The sequence below is a fragment of the Ranitomeya variabilis genome, chromosome 8, assembly GCF_051348905.1.
Source record: "Ranitomeya variabilis isolate aRanVar5 chromosome 8, aRanVar5.hap1, whole genome shotgun sequence".
In the NCBI taxonomy this organism is placed as follows: Eukaryota; Metazoa; Chordata; class Amphibia; order Anura; family Dendrobatidae; genus Ranitomeya; species Ranitomeya variabilis.
The window spans coordinates 197959744-197978965 of record NC_135239.1 but is presented as its reverse complement, the minus strand read 5'-3'; positions in this window follow the sequence as shown (position 1 = coordinate 197978965).

Here is a 19222-nt window from a genome sequence, read left to right as displayed (position 1 = left end):
CTCACACAGACGCGCCGTTGGATGACGTCATCATTCAGCGGCCGGCTGTGTCAGAGGAAGGCGATGGAGCTGTTCTGTGGCAGAGTGCGAGGAGAGGTGAGAGGTGTGTGTGAATGTGTGTGTATGTGAGTGTGTGTGTGAATGTGTGTGTGTATGTGAGTGTGTGTGTGAATGTGTGTGAGTGTGTGAATGTGTGTGTGTGTGTGTGTGTGTGTGAATGTGTGTGTGTGTGTGTGTGTATGTGTGTGAGTGTGTGTGAATGTGTGTGTGTGAATGTGTGTGTGAATGTGTGTGTGTGTATGTGCGTGTGTGCATGTGTGTGTATGTGTGTGTGTGAATGTGTGTGAATATGTGTGTGTGTATGTGAGTGTGTGTGTGTGTGAATGTGTGTATGTGTGTGGCTCAGTATTGGGTGTGTGTGTGTGTGTGTATCGCGCTGCAAGGGAATGTGCAGAGAAGTGAATGGTGTGTGTGGGGGGGGAGGAGAGGGCAATGATGTGGCTGACGGGGAGAGAGCAATGATGGGGATGGTGGAGGAGGAGAGGACAATGATGGGGCTGACGAGGGGCATATGTCCTTTGGGGGTGCGCCAAAATGAATTCTTGCCCCGGGTGCCAGAAACGCTAGATACACCTCTGTCTTCTCTGGTCATTCAAAGCAATACACACTGCTCATTACAGTGTCACCATCAGGTCTCCACATTGAAACTTTGGGGCAATGATTTAGCCCTTTCTTTGATAAGATTCTATATTTATCTGCTTTTATTAAGCCAAAAAGTAAAAATGTGTTTTACTGAAATAAGGTTATAGAGTGTTCTTGCTTGATGTTCACTTAATGCTTTGGGAATCCTGTTATGTGCTCGAAAGGGCATCATGCGGAGACAAATGCGCTTTTAATGTTTCACTGTGCCTAATAGAACGCATTAATAGAAGCTAAAATTATATATACATCTATATATATATATATATATATATATATAGATATACTGTATATATATTGTGGTGAAACGCCACCTGAGTGTGTTGGGGGACACTCGCTTGTCACTCAAGCATGATTTATCCACTTAAGTCAGTCTATTTGGTTTATTAAACATCATAAACCACATAACATACAGTCCATTTCATTTCATCCATGAACTTATCACGACCACCAGTCTGTTCATGCAGCAGATAAACTTCTCTGCCATATAATACAGTCCCCTTGTCGGGGGTTACCTTCCAGGAGCTCCGCTCCTCACACTGACTCCATGTCATTCTTGGCTTCGCCAGCACAGAAGTCGTCTCAGGCTCTGTAGTTCCACGGTCTCTCAGGTGCTCCAGGAAGACTCCACTCACAGGAGCTTCCAAAACAGACCACCAGGTCCACTGTGTCTCAGGTGCTTCCAAGAAGCCTCCACTTACAGGAGCTTGCAACACCGACCTGACCTCGCATATGGACCACACTCTCACCAGGTGCTTGCAGGACTCCAGTCCATCCCAGGACAATCCAACACCCTGAGCATTCAGGTCCACACTCTCAGCCCTGTGACCCACACCCTGGTCGCATTACATACTTGTAACCACTCCCATAAGTGTGTGTGTGGCTAGTTTGACCCGCCCATCTCTCATAACTTGCCCTGTCAGTCTCCCTTGTTAAGCAACAAAATGTACTTGTAGGACTACAGGTCCCAGAACATCCTTACTTCAGGCTGACAGTGCAGAGTATCTTCCTCTGAGAAACACATACACTCCCTGACAGAAGTTATGTCGCTTATCCATGTTATGTAAATAAAAGCTTATAACCTGACGTTAAATTCATCCATAGGTTGTATAAATTATTCTTTTGAAAGCTGAAACCCTCCGAAATGTGGTTTAGGTTAAGAAAATAAATTGGCATCAATATTTATCAGTTAATGGACACAGACTGGTCAGATTTTGGTAAGACAAAAGTTTTGTCGCCCACAGAAAGTAATGTGATATTCAAACAAATAATTAACTTAAAATATAAATATATGTTGGGTAACATTGGTGAATGAAGTTGTGGTGCTATTAGAGTCATATTTAATATTTTGTGTGACTTCCATGAGCTTGAAGGACTGCCTCCATGCGTTTCAACAATGATTCCTACAATTTATTAATGAAGTCATCAGGAATAGCAGAGAATGCAGTCTTACATGCCTCCTAGAGTTCATCTAGATTCTATGGTTTTGTCTTCCATGCTTCCTCTTTCATCCTACCCCAAACATTCTCAATGATGTTCATGTCTCGTGACTGGGCTGGCCAGTCCTTGAGCACCTTGATCTTTTTTACCTGGAGGAAATATGTTGTAGAGATGGATGTATGAGATGGAGCAACATCCTGCTGCAGAATTTCACCCCTTTTATGATTTGGAATATAAGAGGTAGCTAATACTTCTTGATATTTTAGGCTATTGATATCGCCTTCCACCTTGCAAATGTTTCGCACACCCCCATACTGAATGTAACCCTAGACCATGATCTTTCCACCACAGAATTTAACTGTTTCCTGGGTGTATTTTGGATCCATACGTGTTGTGAATTTGGATTCTGGGCTCCCCCGGTGGCTACTGGTGGAATTGAACTTGTGTCATCATCTTTCCTGTTCACCTGTTCTCATCTGATCTGGGTGTCGCTATATAACCTGGCTTCTCTGTTAGTTGCTTGCCGGTCAACAATGTTATCAGAAGCCTCTCTGTGCTTGTTCCTGCTCCCAGACATCTACTAGATAAGTTGGACTTTCGTCCTTGTTTGTTTTTGTTTTTTGGTTCCAGTTCACAGCTGCAGTTTCGTTACTGTGTCTGGAAAGCTCTTGTTGATCAGGAATTGCCACTCTGGTATTATGAGTTAATGCCAGAGTCCTAAAGTAATTTCTGGATGGTGTTTTGTTAGGGTTTTCTACTGACCATGAAAGTGTGCTTTCTGTCTTCTGCTATCTAGAAAGCGGACCTCAAATTTGCTAAAACTATTTTCCTGCTGCGTTTGTTATTTCATCTAAAATCACCGCCAATATATGTGGGGGGCCTCTGTCTCCTTTTTGGGCATTTCTCTAGAGGTGAGTCAGGTCTTATATTTCCCTCTGCTAGCATTATTTAGTTCTCCGGCCGGCGCTGGGCATATAGGGAAAAAAAGTAGGACATGCTACCTGGCTACTTCTAGTTGTGCGGTAGGTTTAGTTCATGGTCAGTACAGTTACCATCTTCCAAGAGCTTGTTCCTATATAGGCTTATGCTAGTTCTCTGGCCATGGAGATCATGACAGTATTGACCGGCCCACTAAAGGGTTAAAATCCTTGGCTGAGAAAGGAGAGAAATAAGAAGTCTGCTGAGAGTTTTTTTTTTTTTTTTTTTTTTTTGTGCTCTTAATTGGATCACTTGCCAGTCTGTCTATGCTGCAGTCTTTCTTTTTTTTCTCTCTCCTTCTAATCTTTGAATGGCTCTGTGTGCACCTGTCTATAATGGATCTTCAGAGTGTAATTGCAGGTTTGAATAATCTCGCCACGAAAGTACAAAGTTTGCAAGATTTTGTTGTTCATGCTCCGGTATCAGAGCCGAGAATTCCTTTGCCGGAATTCTTCTCAGGGAATAGATCTGGCTTTCAGAATTTTAGAAATAATTGCAAGTTATTTTTGTCCCTGAAATCTCGTTCTGCTGGAGACCCTGCACAGCAGGTTGGGATTGTGATTTCCTTGCTCCGCGGCGACCCTCAAGACTGGGCTTTTTCATTGGCACCAGGGGATCCTGCGTTGCGCAATGTGGATGCGTTTTTTCTGGCCTTGGGGTTGCTCTATGAGGAACCTCATTTGGAACTTCAGGCAGAAAAAACTTTGATGTCCCTATCGCAGGGGCAAGATGAAGCTGAAATTTACTGCCAAAGATTCCGTAAATGGTCTGTGCTTACTCAGTGGAATGAGTGTGCCTTGGCGGCTACTTTCAGAGAGGGTCTCTCTGATGCCATTAAGGATGTTATGGTGGGGTTCCCTGTGCCTGCGGGTCTGAATGAGTCCATGACAATGGCCATTCAGATCGATAGGCGTCTGCGGGAGCGCAAACCAGTGCACCATCTGGCGGTGTCCACTGAGAAGACGCCAGAAAGCATGCAGTGTGATAGAATTCTGTCCAGAAGCGAGCGGCAGAATTTTAGACGGAAAAATGGGTTGTGTTTCTATTGTGGGGATTCTACTCATGTTATATCAGCATGCTCTAAGCGTACTAAAAAGCTTGATAAATCCGTTTCCATTGGCACTTTACAGTCTAAATTTATTTTGTCTGTGACCCTGATTTGCTCTTTGTCATCTATTACCACGGACGCCTATATCGACTCTGGCGCCGCTTTGAGTCTTATGGATTGGTCCTTTGCCAATCGTTGTGGGTATGATTTAGAGCCTTTGGAGACTCTTATTCCTCTGAAGGGGATTGACTCCACCCCATTGGCTAATAATAAACCACAATACTGGACACAAGTAACTATGCGTATTAATCCGGATCACCAGGAGACTATTCGTTTTCTGGTGCTGTATAATCTACATGATGATTTGGTGCTAGGATTGCCATGGCTGCAGTCTCACAACCCAGTCCTTGACTGGAGAGCTATGTCTGTGTTGAGCTGGGGATGTAGGGGGACTCATGGGGACGTACCTTTGGTTTCCATTTCATCATCTATTCCCTCTGAAATCCCTGAGTTCCTGTCTGATTATCGTGACGTCTTTGAAGAACCCAAGCTGGGTTCACTACCTCCGCACCGTGAGTGCGATTGTGCTATAGATTTAATTCCGGGTAGTAAATACCCAAAGGGTCGTTTATTTAATCTGTCTGTGCCTGAACATGCTGCTATGCGAGAATATATAAAGGAGTCCTTGGAAAAGGGACATATTCGTCCATCGTCATCTCCCTTAGGAGCCGGTTTTTTCTTTGTGTCAAAAAAAGACGGCTCTTTGAGACCATGTATTGATTATCGGCTTTTGAATAAAATCACGGTTAAATATCAATACCCATTGCCGTTGCTGACTGATTTGTTTGCTCGCATAAAGGGGGCCAAGTGGTTCTCTAAGATTGATCTCCGTGGGGCGTATAATTTGGTGCGGATCAGGCAGGGGGATGAGTGGAAAACCGCATTTAATACGCCCGAGGGCCACTTTGAGTATTTGGTGATGCCTTTTGGTCTTTCTAATGCCCCTTCAGTCTTCCAGTCCTTTATGCATGATATTTTCCGCGATTTTTTGGATAAATTTATGATAGTGTATCTGGATGATATTCTGATTTTTTCGGATGACTGGGACTCTCATGTCCAGCAAGTTAAGAGGGTTTTTCAGGTTTTGCGGTCTAATTCTCTGTGTGTCAAGGGTTCTAAGTGCGTATTTGGGGTTCAGAGAATTTCCTTTTTGGGATATATTTTTTCTCCCTCTTCCATTGAGATGGATCCTGTCAAGGTTCAAGCTATTTGTGATTGGACGCAGCCCTCTTCTCTTAAAAGTCTTCAGAAATTTTTGGGCTTTGCCAACTTTTATCGTCGATTTATTTCTGGTTTTTCGGATGTCGTTAAGCCATTGACCGATTTGACTAGACAGGGTGCTGATGTTGCTAATTGGTCCCCTGATGCTGTGGAGGCCTTTCAGGAGCTTAAGCGCCGTTTTTCTTCTGCCCCTGTGTTGCGTCAGCCTGATGTGGCTCTTCCTTTTCAGGTTGAGGTCGACGCTTCTGAGATCGGAGCTGGGGCAGTGTTGTCGCAGAAAAGTTCTGACTGCTCCGTGATGAGGCCTTGTGCCTTCTTTTCCCGTAAATTTTCGCCCGCTGAGCGGAATTATGATGTTGGGAATCGGGAGCTTTTGGCCATGAAGTGGGCGTTTGAGGAGTGGCGCCATTGGCTTGAGGGGGCCAGACATCAGGTGGTGGTATTGACTGACCACAAAAATTTGATTTATCTTGAGACCGCCAGGCGCCTGAATCCTAGACAGGCGCGCTGGTCATTATTTTTTTCTCGGTTTAATTTTGTGGTGTCATACCTACCGGGTTCTAAGAATGTTAAGGCGGATGCCCTTTCTAGGAGTTTTGAGCCTGATTCACCCGGCAACTCTGAGCCCACAGGTATCCTTAAGGATGGAGTTATTTTGTCAGCCGTTTCTCCAGACCTGCGGCGGGCCTTGCAGGAGTTTCAGGCGGATAGACCGGATCGTTGTCCGCCTGATAGGCTGTTTGTTCCTGATGATTGGACCAGTAGAGTCATCTCTGAGGTGCATTCTTCTGCATTGGCAGGTCATCCTGGAATTTTTGGTACCAGGGATTTGGTGGCAAGATCCTTCTGGTGGCCTTCCCTGTCACGAGATGTGCGAGGCTTTGTGCAGTCTTGTGACGTTTGTGCTCGGGCCAAGCCTTGTTGTTCTCGGGCTAGTGGATTATTGTTGCCCTTGCCTATTCCTAAGAGGCCTTGGACGCACATCTCGATGGATTTTATTTCAGATCTGCCTGTTTCCCAGAAGATGTCTGTCATCTGGGTGGTGTGTGACCGTTTTTCTAAGATGGTCCATTTGGTTCCCCTGCCCAAATTGCCTTCTTCTTCCGAGTTGGTTCCCCTGTTTTTTCAAAATGTTGTTCGTTTGCATGGTATTCCTGAGAATATCGTTTCTGACAGAGGAACCCAATTTGTGTCTAGATTTTGGCGGGCATTCTGTGCTAGGATGGGCATAGATTTGTCTTTTTCGTCTGCTTTTCACCCTCAGACTAATGGCCAGACCGAGCGGACTAATCAGACCCTGGAGACATATCTGAGGTGTTTTGTGTCTGCTGACCAGGATGATTGGGTTGCTTTTTTGCCATTGGCGGAGTTCGCCCTCAATAATCGGGCCAGCTCTGCCACCTTGGTGTCCCCGTTTTTCTGTAATTCGGGGTTCCATCCTCGATTTTCCTCCGGTCAGGTGGAATCCTCGGATTGTCCTGGAGTGGATGCGGTGATGGAGAGATTGCATCATATCTGGGGGCAGGTGATGGACAATTTGAAGTTGTCCCAGGAGAAGACTCAGCTTTTTGCCAACCGTCACCGTCGTGTTGGTCCTCGGCTTTGTGTTGGAGATTTGGTGTGGTTGTCTTCTCGTTTTGTCCCTATGAGGGTCTCATCTCCTAAGTTTAAGCCTCGGTTCATCGGTCCGTATAAAATATTGGAGATTCTTAACCCTGTTTCCTTCCGTTTAGACCTCCCTGCATCCTTTTCTATTCATAACGTTTTTCATCGGTCGTTATTGCGCAGGTATGAGGCACCGGTTGTGCCTTCCGTTGAGCCTCCTGCTCCGGTGTTGGTTGAGGGTGAGTTGGAGTACGTTGTGGAGAAAATCCTAGACTCCCGTGTTTCCAGACGGAGACTCCAGTATCTGGTCAAGTGGAAGGGATACGGCCAGGAGGATAATTCTTGGGTCACTGCATCTGATGTTCATGCCTCCGATCTGGTTCGTGCCTTTCATAGGGCCCATCCTGATCGCCCTGGTGGTTCTGGTGAGGGTTCGGTGCCCCCTCCTTGAGGGGGGGGTACTGTTGTGAATTTGGATTCTGGGCTCCCCCGGTGGCTACTGGGGGAATTGAACTTGTGTCATCATCTTTCCTGTTCACCTGTTCTCATCTGATCTGGGTGTCGCTATATAACCTGGCTTCTCTGTTAGTTGCTTGCCGGTCAACAATGTTATCAGAAGCCTCTCTGTGCTTGTTCCTGCTCCCAGACATCTACTAGATAAGTTGGACTTTCGTCCTTGTTTGTTTTTGTTTTTTGGTTCCAGTTCACAGCTGCAGTTTCGTTACTGTGTCTGGAAAGCTCTTGTTGATCAGGAATTGCCACTCTGGTATTATGAGTTAATGCCAGAGTCCTAAAGTAATTTCTGGATGGTGTTTTGTTAGGGTTTTCTACTGACCATGAAAGTGTGCTTTCTGTCTTCTGCTATCTAGAAAGCGGACCTCAAATTTGCTAAAACTATTTTCCTGCTGCGTTTGTTATTTCATCTAAAATCACCGCCAGTATATGTGGGGGGCCTCTGTCTCCTTTTTGGGCATTTCTCTAGAGGTGAGTCAGGTCTTATATTTCCCTCTGCTAGCATTATTTAGTTCTCCGGCCGGCGCTGGGCATATAGGGATAAAAAGTAGGACATGCTACCTGGCTACTTCTAGTTGTGCGGTAAGGTTTAGTTCATGGTCAGTACAGTTACCATCTTCCAAGAGCTTGTTCCTATATAGGCTTATGCTAGTTCTCTGGCCATGGAGATCATGACACATACGGGCTCCAGTAGGTCTCCTGCAGTAGAGATGTGGTGTAATTCTGAAGATTCATCAGAGAAATCCACCTTCTGCCACTTTTCCAGCTTCCATCTGTTTAGCAGGCTGTGGGACTTTTGCAAATGCCACACAGTTTTTTATTTGCCTTTTGTTTAGTGCTGGATTCTGGGCACTGATTCGACCATGGAGGCCATTTCGAGACAGAATCCTACAAACTTTTCTAGTTGACACAGGGACTTGAGGTGACCAGGCCTGTTGCAGCTCTGCTGCAGTGGAAGAGGGGCTTGCTTGTTTTCTAAACAACAAACATTCCTCCTGAGCAGTTGTTTTGCGGGGTCTGCCGGACCTGGGCTTGTCAAACACATCTCCAGTCTCTTCAAATCGTTTTTTTTAATTCTTTGGACTTGACGCTGAGACACATTAAAGGTGCCAGCCACCTCTGCAGTGGATCTGGTCTTCAGCCTCTTGATAATCCAGGCTTTGGTCGCAGGGTGGATTTTTGGCATGCTGTCAGAGCTCAAGTTGCAGTTCAAGTGAAGGTCTGGGGTGCTGGGTTTCGTTTTATACACACACTAATTAACTGATCATTTACTGAGCACATGTGAGGATGTAAACTAGGATTGGGTGCATTATATGACCAGGCAACAAAACTTTTGTCTTGCCAAAATCTGACCATTCTGTGTCCATTAACTGATCAATATTTCTGCATCGATGCCAATTTATTTTCTCAACCTAAACCACATTTTGGGGGGTTTCAGCTTTCAAAAGAATAATTTATACAGCCAATGGATGAATTTAACGTCAGGTTATAAGCTTTAATTTACATAACATGGATAAGCGACATAACTTATGTCAGGGAGTGTACCGGCCATTCACAACTCTGCCGGTCACCAATTCACAATTATTATGCCTCCAGGCGCATCCTGAAGTGCACACACAGTGTCCCCTGGCTGTAACATGGGTCACTGCACCACAATACAATGCCTACAAGTAGTATTCAACCCCCTGCAGATTTAGCAGGTTTAATAAGATGCAAATAAGTTAGAGCCTTCAAACTTCAAACAAGAGCAGGATTTATTAACAGATGCATAAATCTTACAAACCAAAAAGTTTTGTTGCTCAGTTAAATTTTTATAAATTTTAAACATAAAAGTGTGGGTCAATAATTATTCAACCCCTAGGTTTAATATTTTGTGGAATAACTTTTGTTTGCAATTACAGCTAATAATCGTCTTTTATAAGACCTGATCAGGCCGGCACAGGTCTCTGGAGTTATCTTGGCCCACTCCTCCATGCAGATCTTCTCCAAGTTATCTAGGTTCTTTAGGTGTCTCATGTGGACTTTAATCTTGAGCTCCTTCCACAAGTTTTCAATTGGGTTAAGGTCAGGAGACTGACTAGGCCACTGAAACAGATTGATTTTTTGCCTCTTGAACCAGGCCTTGGTTTTCTTGGCTGTGTGCTTTGGGTCGTTGTCTTGTTGGAAGATGAAATGACGACCCATCTTAAGATCCTTGATGGAGGAGCGGAGGTTCTTGGCCAAAATCTCCAGGTAGGCCGTGCTATCCATCTTCCCATGGATGCGGACCAGATGGCCAGGCCCCTTGGCTGAGAAACAGCCCCACAGCATGATGCTGCCACCACCATGCTTCACTGTAGGGATGGTATTCTTGGGGTCGTATGCAGTGCCATCCAGTCTCCAAATGTCACGTGTGTGGTTGGCACCAAAGATCTCGATCTTGGTCTCATCAGACCAGAGAACCTTGAACCAGTCAGTCTCAGAGTCCTCCAAGTGATCATGAGCAAACTGTAGAAGAGCCTTGACATGACGCTTTGAAAGTAAAGGTACCTTACGGGCTCGTCTGGAACGGAGACCATTGCGGTGGAGTACGTTACTTATGGTATTGACTGAAACCAATGTCCCCACTGCCATGAGATCTTCCCGGAGCTCCTTCCTTGTTGTCCTTGGGTTAGCCTTGACTCTTCGGACAAGCCTGGCATCGGCACGGGAGGAAACTTTCAAAGGCTGTCCAGGCCGGGGAAGGCTAACAGTAGTTCCATAAGCCTTCCACTTCCGGATGATGCTCCCAACAGTGGAGACAGGTAGGCCCAACTCCTTGGAAAGGGTTTTGTACCCCTTGCCAGCCTTGTGACCCTCCACGATCTTGTCTCTGATGGCCTTGGAATGCTCCTTTGTCTTTCCCATGTTGACCATGTATGAGTGCTGTTCACAAGTTTGGGGAGGGTCTTAAATAGTCAGAAAAGGCTGGAAAAAGAGATAATTAATCCAAACATGTGAAGCTCATTGTTCTTTGTGCCTGAACTACTTCTTAATACTTTAGGGGAACCAAACAGAATTCTGGTGGGTTGAGGGGTTGAATAATAAATGACCCTCTGAAAAGACTTTTCACAATTTAAAAAAAAAATAAACAAAGAAATAACATTCTTTTTTGCTGCAGTGCATTTCACACTTCCAGGCTGATCTACAGTCCAAATGTCACAATGCCAAGTTAATTCCAAATGTGTAAACCTGCTAAATCTGCAGGGGGTTGAATACTACTTGTAGGCACTGTATATACAGTACATTACATTACTGATCCTGTACTGATCCTGAGTTACATCCTGTATTACACTCCAGAGCTGCACTCACTATTCTGCTGGTGCAGTCACTGTGCACATACATTACATTACTGATCCTGTAATGATCCTGAGTTACATCCTGTATTATACCCCAGAGCTGCACTCACTATTCTGCTGGTGCAGTCACTGTGTACATACATTACATTACTGATCCTGAGTTACATCCTGTAGTATACACCAGAGCTGCGCTCACTTTTCTGCTGGTGCAGTCACTGTGTACATACATTACATTACTGATCCTGTATTGATCCTGAGTTACATCCTGTATTATACCCCAGAGCTGCACTCACTATTCTGCTGGTGCAGTTACTGTACAGTAACAGGACCACGTTCCATAAACAATATATAATCCAGCCCCATATTTCTTCTACCATATTCAATAAGTCCCCACTAAGCGCAGCGGTACAGAGCAATTTCCTCCCATAAATAGGCAGGGACATCCATTTGGAATTGTGTCATATGTTTCCCTCCATCTGATTCTCTTCAGAAAGACAGGGGGATTGTAAAAATATCCAATAATACGTTTAATACAATGGCTCAGACACATGACTGATGATTTTACGAGTCAGTGACAATGAGGATTAATAACACTGTCCATCAAATATACTTTTTTGACAGTCAAAAGTCAGAGGTGCAAATACAAAATGACGGATTCTCAGCTGCAAAATATAGATGACTCCTCGAAACGGAACGATATGTTAAATCAAGCTCATTATAGTCACAAGTCATCCGGTCTGCCACTTGTTACATTAATGGGCTCAGGGACTGGATCGGCGTTGCTGGTTTTCCTCTATAGTGTGCAACAATACGCAGCGCTATGAAGTGTTATTAGATTGTGTAGCATGAAGGAGGTTATTGTAGTATTCCGAGGCTGGGATCGCACATGCCCCATAGTACCCAGGTTAACTGGCTCAAAAAAATAAATTTAAAGAGTGCATCTGGGTTAATGGGATAAAGACATTTAAAAAGAACTTTTCAGGACGATTTTACTAATGAAACAAATGATATGGCTGTATAGGTCATAGAACAATAATAAAAATGACACCTATCTTGTTGAAATCCGATGTTCCAGTGCTGAGAAATCAAGCTTTCAAGTGATATGCAAATTAGACTGGGATGTGACCATATATGGAGAGTGCATAGACACTTTTTTTAACTAATTTGCATGTGGTTTTAAAGCCTTATTTCTCAGCTCTGACACATCGGATTACTACAAGACAGGCGTCAATTTCATTGTTCTGCTAGGGCCTTTATATATGTACCATTAGTTTTACTAGTAAAATTGTCCCGTCCTGTTCACTTTAATGCTGTAGTAAACAACCCTAAAAAAGGGGACTTTTCACACATTTTTGCTACTGTCTTCCTTTGGGTTACCACATATTCCATTTTGAAGCATATAATTTTGTTTTTTGTTAAAGTCCAGATGAGTCTGAAAAATCTGTGCCATTGTAACCTTGATGATGGATCTATTGCTGTATGTCTAGAACAGTGTTCCCCAACTCCGGTCCTCAAGAGCCACCAACAGGTCATGTTTTCAGGATTTCCTTAGTAATGCACAGGGCATTGAATGCTTGCCTGTCCAGGTGATGCAATTATCACCTGTGCAATACTAAGGAAATCCTGAAAACATGACCTGTTGGTGAATCTTGAGGACCGGACTTGGGGAACACTGGTCTAGAATGATAGCATAGTATGAGGGCGGTATGTAAGAGGTTCCTTATCTATCTGTTCCTTATTTATAAATCACAGGCACTTAGGCTGCGGAGCCACAATCTGATGCTCCTGCCCTCTGCAACTGACTCCAGTGGCTGTAAACAAAAGCACGTGCCTCACTTGGCACCAATTAGTTCCTTGCACAGTCACACCTCTTGGGCAGCAACAACCCTCTAGAGAACAACTTTGGACGTTCACAGAGCCGCCTCCACACTCACACTGAAACACTGTCCTGACCTTCCATCCAGGTAGACTTCTCAATCCCTGCCACTGAACTTTCCCCAAAACATTTCTTGCCCACTGTGCCCATTGTGCATGTTGTGAGGATTCACTAGTCTCCAGTCAATGTCAGGATTCTCTGGTGCTGGTGACTGGAGCTGGCGATCATATGACTGCAAGTTGTGACTTGCATACTTCCGGCCACATTCCAACTAGATATGTCCAAGTGAATTGAGTAAGACCGGGCACATCTAGTCGGCACTTGACCAACTTGCAGTGTCATCCTCACTCACTCCTGGCATCGGAGAATCCTGACAGCGTGCACTGTGCTCGCTGTGAGGATCCACAAGTCTGCAGTCACATAGACAATTCCTTTTTAAACGTCTCGGCAGGCAATTCACTTTGTTAGGTGTTATAGACTGCAACATTTTGGCACCTCGTCCACCTTGCATTAATCTAGGAGAGGGAAAGAATAAGGCACCTCATGAAAGCATCATACGGCGGCACACTGGTTGCCTATGGGGCAGTAATAACTTTTAGAAAAGTAAATTTTGCACTCAAAGTTTTTTTGCATGCAGATTGTTGCTATTTTATTTTTTATTAGAGCAAAAAGTAAAGCAAAAACAGCCAGAAAAATGTAAACTACAAATTACTAGCTTTTGCCTTTGTTCATTCTCAAAGATGGGGCTCCTTCAAGCATGTAACCTCTACAAAACTCACATAACAAAACTGAAAATTCCTTTGAAAGTTCATCACCAAGTGACATTAGATACCGGCTCTTCTGGAGTGTCCCCCGCCTGATCTTTTCTTTTTCTTTTCAGCCTGTGGAATGGCATAAAACGAAAATCAATTTTCAAAAATTACAATACTTTCCACAAAGCCTTAGAAACTAATACATTTCCAGTTCTTTTGCATTTCAATAGTACATTACTGACCCGGTCTTGTTCTTTATTTGCAATAACACAGGGTAGAGCGGCAGCCTTCATAGAAAGACAAGTTGATCCTTTTGTATAATTGCGCAGGTGACAATAGGGTTTAAAGCATCGGTCGGGCGAGATGTGATACATGTTATTCAATTCACACATTTTTTTTTCCATACTCTGTATACACATTATATATATTTCCAATTGAAAACAGAAATTTTCACAATAAGAAAACAGACTGTATTTTTTTCCTTTTGTTCTGCAGAATCATGAATTTTTCAGCGCCGCTGTCACGCCGTATTAGAGATTTGAAACACTCTTCTGGTTTCGCCCGGTAACTTGTTTTGTCTGAGGAGTAGACACTGAACACTTTGAGAATCTGATCCTGTCCGTGTTATTCCTCTCATGTTACATTAGCTGAAAAATGTATTAGATCTGATCCGTCATCCTGCTCAAGCGGAGAATAAATACCATGAAGACCTGGAAAAATAGATACTACAAACGATATGTTTGCGGTCCCGATCGGAGACCTTTCTTATTAACCCTTTACAGTCGTGAATTAAATGAGCCTCATTTACCGGAAGAAGAAAAACAAAGTAGGGCATTGTGATTAATTGGTGTAGGTAATAATGCTTTGATAAATGAAGCACAATTTTATTCTTTAAAGGGTATGCCAAATGGTATGGTGAGTTTAGACCACCTCTATAAATGTGCCCTTGTAGGACATATGGAGCACCCGCCATGACTGTGGGGTACTCGGGCCGGGTCGGACAGTTCTTAAGGGGGATGTGTCACGGCAGCAGTGACCCGGTCCATGGCCCTGGGCATCCAATGAAAGTCAATTAAAGGGGAAATTAAAGTTTATAGGGAATTGTTTGTGATGCCACCTGTGGTACTCGGCTAGGGATGGCCGACGCTGCTTAAAGAGACCGCTGGGGTTGATGGTGATGCAGCAGAGTTGTTACAGCTCTCCGCAGGTAGAGCCTAGTCCCAGGGCAATTACGGTGTTAAAGTCAATGATGGTGAAAATGAATGTTGTAGTGCAGGGTGAATGGTGCAGTAAATAACTCCGAGGACACAGCAGGGTGCAATTTCCACACTTTTACTCACAGTTCAGATGTTATTCCCCAGCCAGGGTGCTGTGTCCTCCAGGTCAGTGGTCCAGCCAGCTCTCAGGTAATTTAGAGTGCACTTTGCCAGGACCCCATTCGTATGTTCCTCTCCTGGCCATCTCTTTTACACTGGCTTCCACCTCTCCTGCGCCTTCACTCACACTGTCCGAAGACAACAGCCTCGGATCTTGTCGGGCGACATCCTCTGGGTCCCCTTGATCCTATATGGCCGGCTTTTTAGCAAATGTGTGTGGTTGTGGCTGTGGCATGTACAGATACCACAGCCTCTGGCTGGCTAGCTGAGCCTTGTAGTTCTCCACTAGTCTTGGGGGTCGGTTCCCCACAGCGGCCTGGTCTCTCCACCCAACTATGATTATGTGGATACGGGCCCCACGGGTGGATTGTGTGGCGCCCCAAGGTCCTGGTCATCACAGTAGCACTGCTCTCCTCACGGGGAGAGTGATGTTACATTTGGAGGCAAAGAAGGAATAACTGTCACCAGGTAAACACAAGCATGCAACATGATCACACTCCAGGCCACCAGGGGGAGCTTTTGATCCTATTTACTAGGTGACTCCCCATATATATGGTAGTTTGTAGAGAAAGTTAGACAGTTTGTGCCAGGAAGCAGACTGGAGCAGTCTGAGGCAGGAGAAGGTGTACGGAGCTGTGTAGCCACAGTGCTGCAGCTCCTGGAAAGAGATTATACGAAAGCCGAATATATTGCAGTGAGTGTGTAGGAGAGAAGAGCACAGGCGAGGAACACCAGTGGAAGACCAGCCACGAGCAGGCTGCCTCCCTCTGAGGCGCAGACACCAGTCTCCGGAACACCGAGGACTGTAAGGGACTCCACGACTTACATCAGAGACCAGCAGGACAGCTGTCTGCCTGTCCACCACACACACCTAAGACACAGTAACACATAGAGTTTCTATAAACAGGCTCGAGTTACCTGTCATGCAGGTATTGTCCTATCCTATATGGGGGACAGAGATGAACTGTGAGGACCTTGTCTGAAGCCATAGGCAGTAAGGGACTACAACACCAACGTGATAGAGGAAGGCTTTGATCGCCACCTGGATAAGGGGACTCCTAACTTGCCTCCAAGCCGGCTGGACCCTGCCTGCCCTGTGATCTGGTGCCCTGGACTGTGGCTGCCCGAAATCTTCAGTAAACAAGGTAAAGAGACTGCATACCTGTGTCCTCATTCTTTACTGCACCATTCACCATATTCCAACATCGCACCGGGAGCCCTGGGAATATACATCACCTGTGGGAAGGTATACCATATAGCTACCATAACATCACCCCCAGAGGACCCCTTAAAGCAGCGTCGGTCCCCACTGACCAAATACCACAGGTGGCGTCACGAACATAAACTCTATTCACCAAATACCTTTAAAGACTTTCCCCTTTTACATGGGCGCCCAGGGCCATGGACCAGGTCGCCACCATGACATCCACCTGTGAACACCGGACCCGGTTCCGGGTACCCCACAGCCCTGGCGGGTGACTGAATTGCTCATTATCATTACCGGTGAGTCTAGGACCCCTTCTCTCTCTTCTTTCTGTCAGGAGTTTCTGTCTCTCACATCTGCTCTCTGGTGCTGGGATGAGCTCCGCACTGCTCAAGTCCCTAAATTCAACCCTCTCACTCACTCCTCCCTCTTGTTCCCATGACCACTCCTCTAACTGTCACTCTCTCCATGCACAACCTCTACCTAGCTCCTCCCTGGCCTTGAGAGGTCTAGTGTTGGATGTAAGTGTGTGGGTTCTGGATTATGCCCCCTCCTTACCTGAGAGCAGAGCACAACACCTCATCTGAGGTGCAGTACCTCTGTGGCGACTGGACCTCAGGGGTGCCACACATACAGATGTAACAAAGGGAAGCCACCTACTTGGTTTGAGAACGAACTTCAAAAAGTTTCCATTCCGTGATCTAAGCAAATGATCCACTGAAAAACTAGTCCACAGTTTGTAGCTCATTGTTGTCTTTACACAATCAGCTCATGGTTAAGAGACCTGTTTTCCGTACTTGCCAAATTTCAAGCACGATCAACTGGGATTTTTCTGATTAAGACTACATGTTCTTTCTCTCATCCAACCAACCATTCACCGAATGGACGTGTGACTGTCAGGACTTCATCCAATATTAAAGAATCCATTTAGAAGGCTTTGGCGGCGTACGTGAGATTTGCCAATTCTGATAGTCTGGAGAGACCCTATTTTTCAAGGAGCTTCCAGGATAATTTACAAGTTTGCTGTTTTTGTTAAATTGTTTTGAAGGCAATGATAATAAATGGATTGTTAGTTTAAAATTATGTTAATAGTTTAAAAAAACCCATTTTTTTATTTAAGATGCCCCAATGTTATTCAAAGCTAACTTTTGGATAACTCCATCACATGCCTTTATTAAATCGCTTTCTTTTGTAAATCAATGGGAAACTGACCATAAAGACCTCATCCAATTACACCGACTACATGTACCAAAAATCATCTGATGCATGGGTGAGGAATCTTTTTCTGCCAAGGGCCATTTGGATATTTATACCATCCTTTGGGGGCCGTACAAACTCCGCCCACAAAGTACATCCTGACTCGGGCACTGGTTTCAGGACGTAATCTTTCATTGCATGCCCTTCAGTGTTCAGTAGTGAACACTGCATGTGTGTGTGCTAACAAAGCAAGAAGAAATTAATGAGCTGGTTGCAATCAAAATACAGCTCCCTGCCCAAGAATGTGGTCCCTGAGAATCTGCCCGGGAGCCTGATAAAAGGTCATCGAGGGCCGTAAATGGCCCTGGGGCCTGAGGTTCCCCACCCCTGATCTAATGTATGATATGTAACATTTCCTAAAAAGACATTTCTCAATAAGATAATAGGACAAGTAGAAAATATGGATCACCAACCTACGACTTGCCCACTTTGCATATGTCATACGAAGAGAGCAATCATTGGAGAAGGACCTTATGGTTGGAAAAAAGAAGCAACAAGGCAAAGAGGAAAAGCAGCAACCTGATGGCTTGATACTATCAAGATAACAGTGGAGAAGGCTCTGGTGGACCTATTTAGGCTTGCACAAGATCGATCTCCCTCAGGTCGTTCATCCATCAAGTTGCCATGACTCGAGATCGAGCTGTAGGCCATTAAAAAGATATATATATATATATATATATATATATATATATATATATATATATATATATATATATATATATACTGTGACAAAACACTCCGGGATCGCCTTTGCTGGGGGTCAAAGGTCACGTGGTTTGTGCATTGAACTCTGAGGCGTACAGCAGGTTTCTGAGTAGACTGACGGCTGGTCAGATTTATTAAAGTGAAAGCAACATAGAAAAAACAAAACATAAAAATAAATCCTAGCCTGTCCGGCACTAACTAAACAAATACGCTGCTATCTAACAACTGGGGGGCTTCTCCCACCCAGCTAACATTACACAGTTCATGAGCACAGCTCTCACTCACGTTTGTCTCACACAGACAGGCATTCTGTGTGCCCCAGGCTGACGCCCACAAGCCCCAGCTGGTCATCTTTTATTCCTGCACTTATTAACCCCTCAATATCCTGAAGATACTGAGCAGCCTAATTCACATAGGACAAATACCTGGGCGAGATATACCTACCCCCGACTACCAGACCGACATGACTCTTACATATCCTCCCCCCCTGCTCGGACCACTCTGGTCGAGCAAGAACACTCTTGAAACAGTGCACTCGGGACAGGGCATCAGCATTCCCCATCTGCACCCCGGGGCGGTGCTCCACCGCGAAAGAGTAAGCCTGCAGGGTCAGGAACCACCGGGTTACCCGACTATTACGGTCCTTGTGGAGGTGCATCCACTTGAGAGGGGCATGGTCGGTGACCAGCCTAAACTTCCTACCTGCCAGGTAATACTTGAGAGAGTTGAGAGCCCATTTAATGGCCAGGCACTCTTTTTCAACCACGGCATACCTCTGCTCATGTACATTCAGTTTCTGGCTGAGGTAGAGGACCGGGTGTTCGACTCCATCCCTCACCTGGGAAAGTACAGCGCCGACACCAGTATCAGAAGCATCAGTTTGCACCACAAACTCGCTGCTGAAATCAGGAGTCACCAGCACGGGCTGAGAGCACAAAGCCCATTTCAGGCTGTGGAAGGCCTCTTCAGCCGCTGAGGTCCATTTTACCATGACGGAACCCGTCCCTTTGGTAAGATCCGTCAAGGGGGTAGCCATGGCTGCAAAATTGGGTATGAACCGGCGATAATAGCCGGCAATCCCCAGGAAAGCTTGTACTTGTTTCTTGTTCACTGGTTGCGGCCAGCCCTGAATTGCCTGTATTTTATCGATCTGGGGTTTAACCACTCCTCT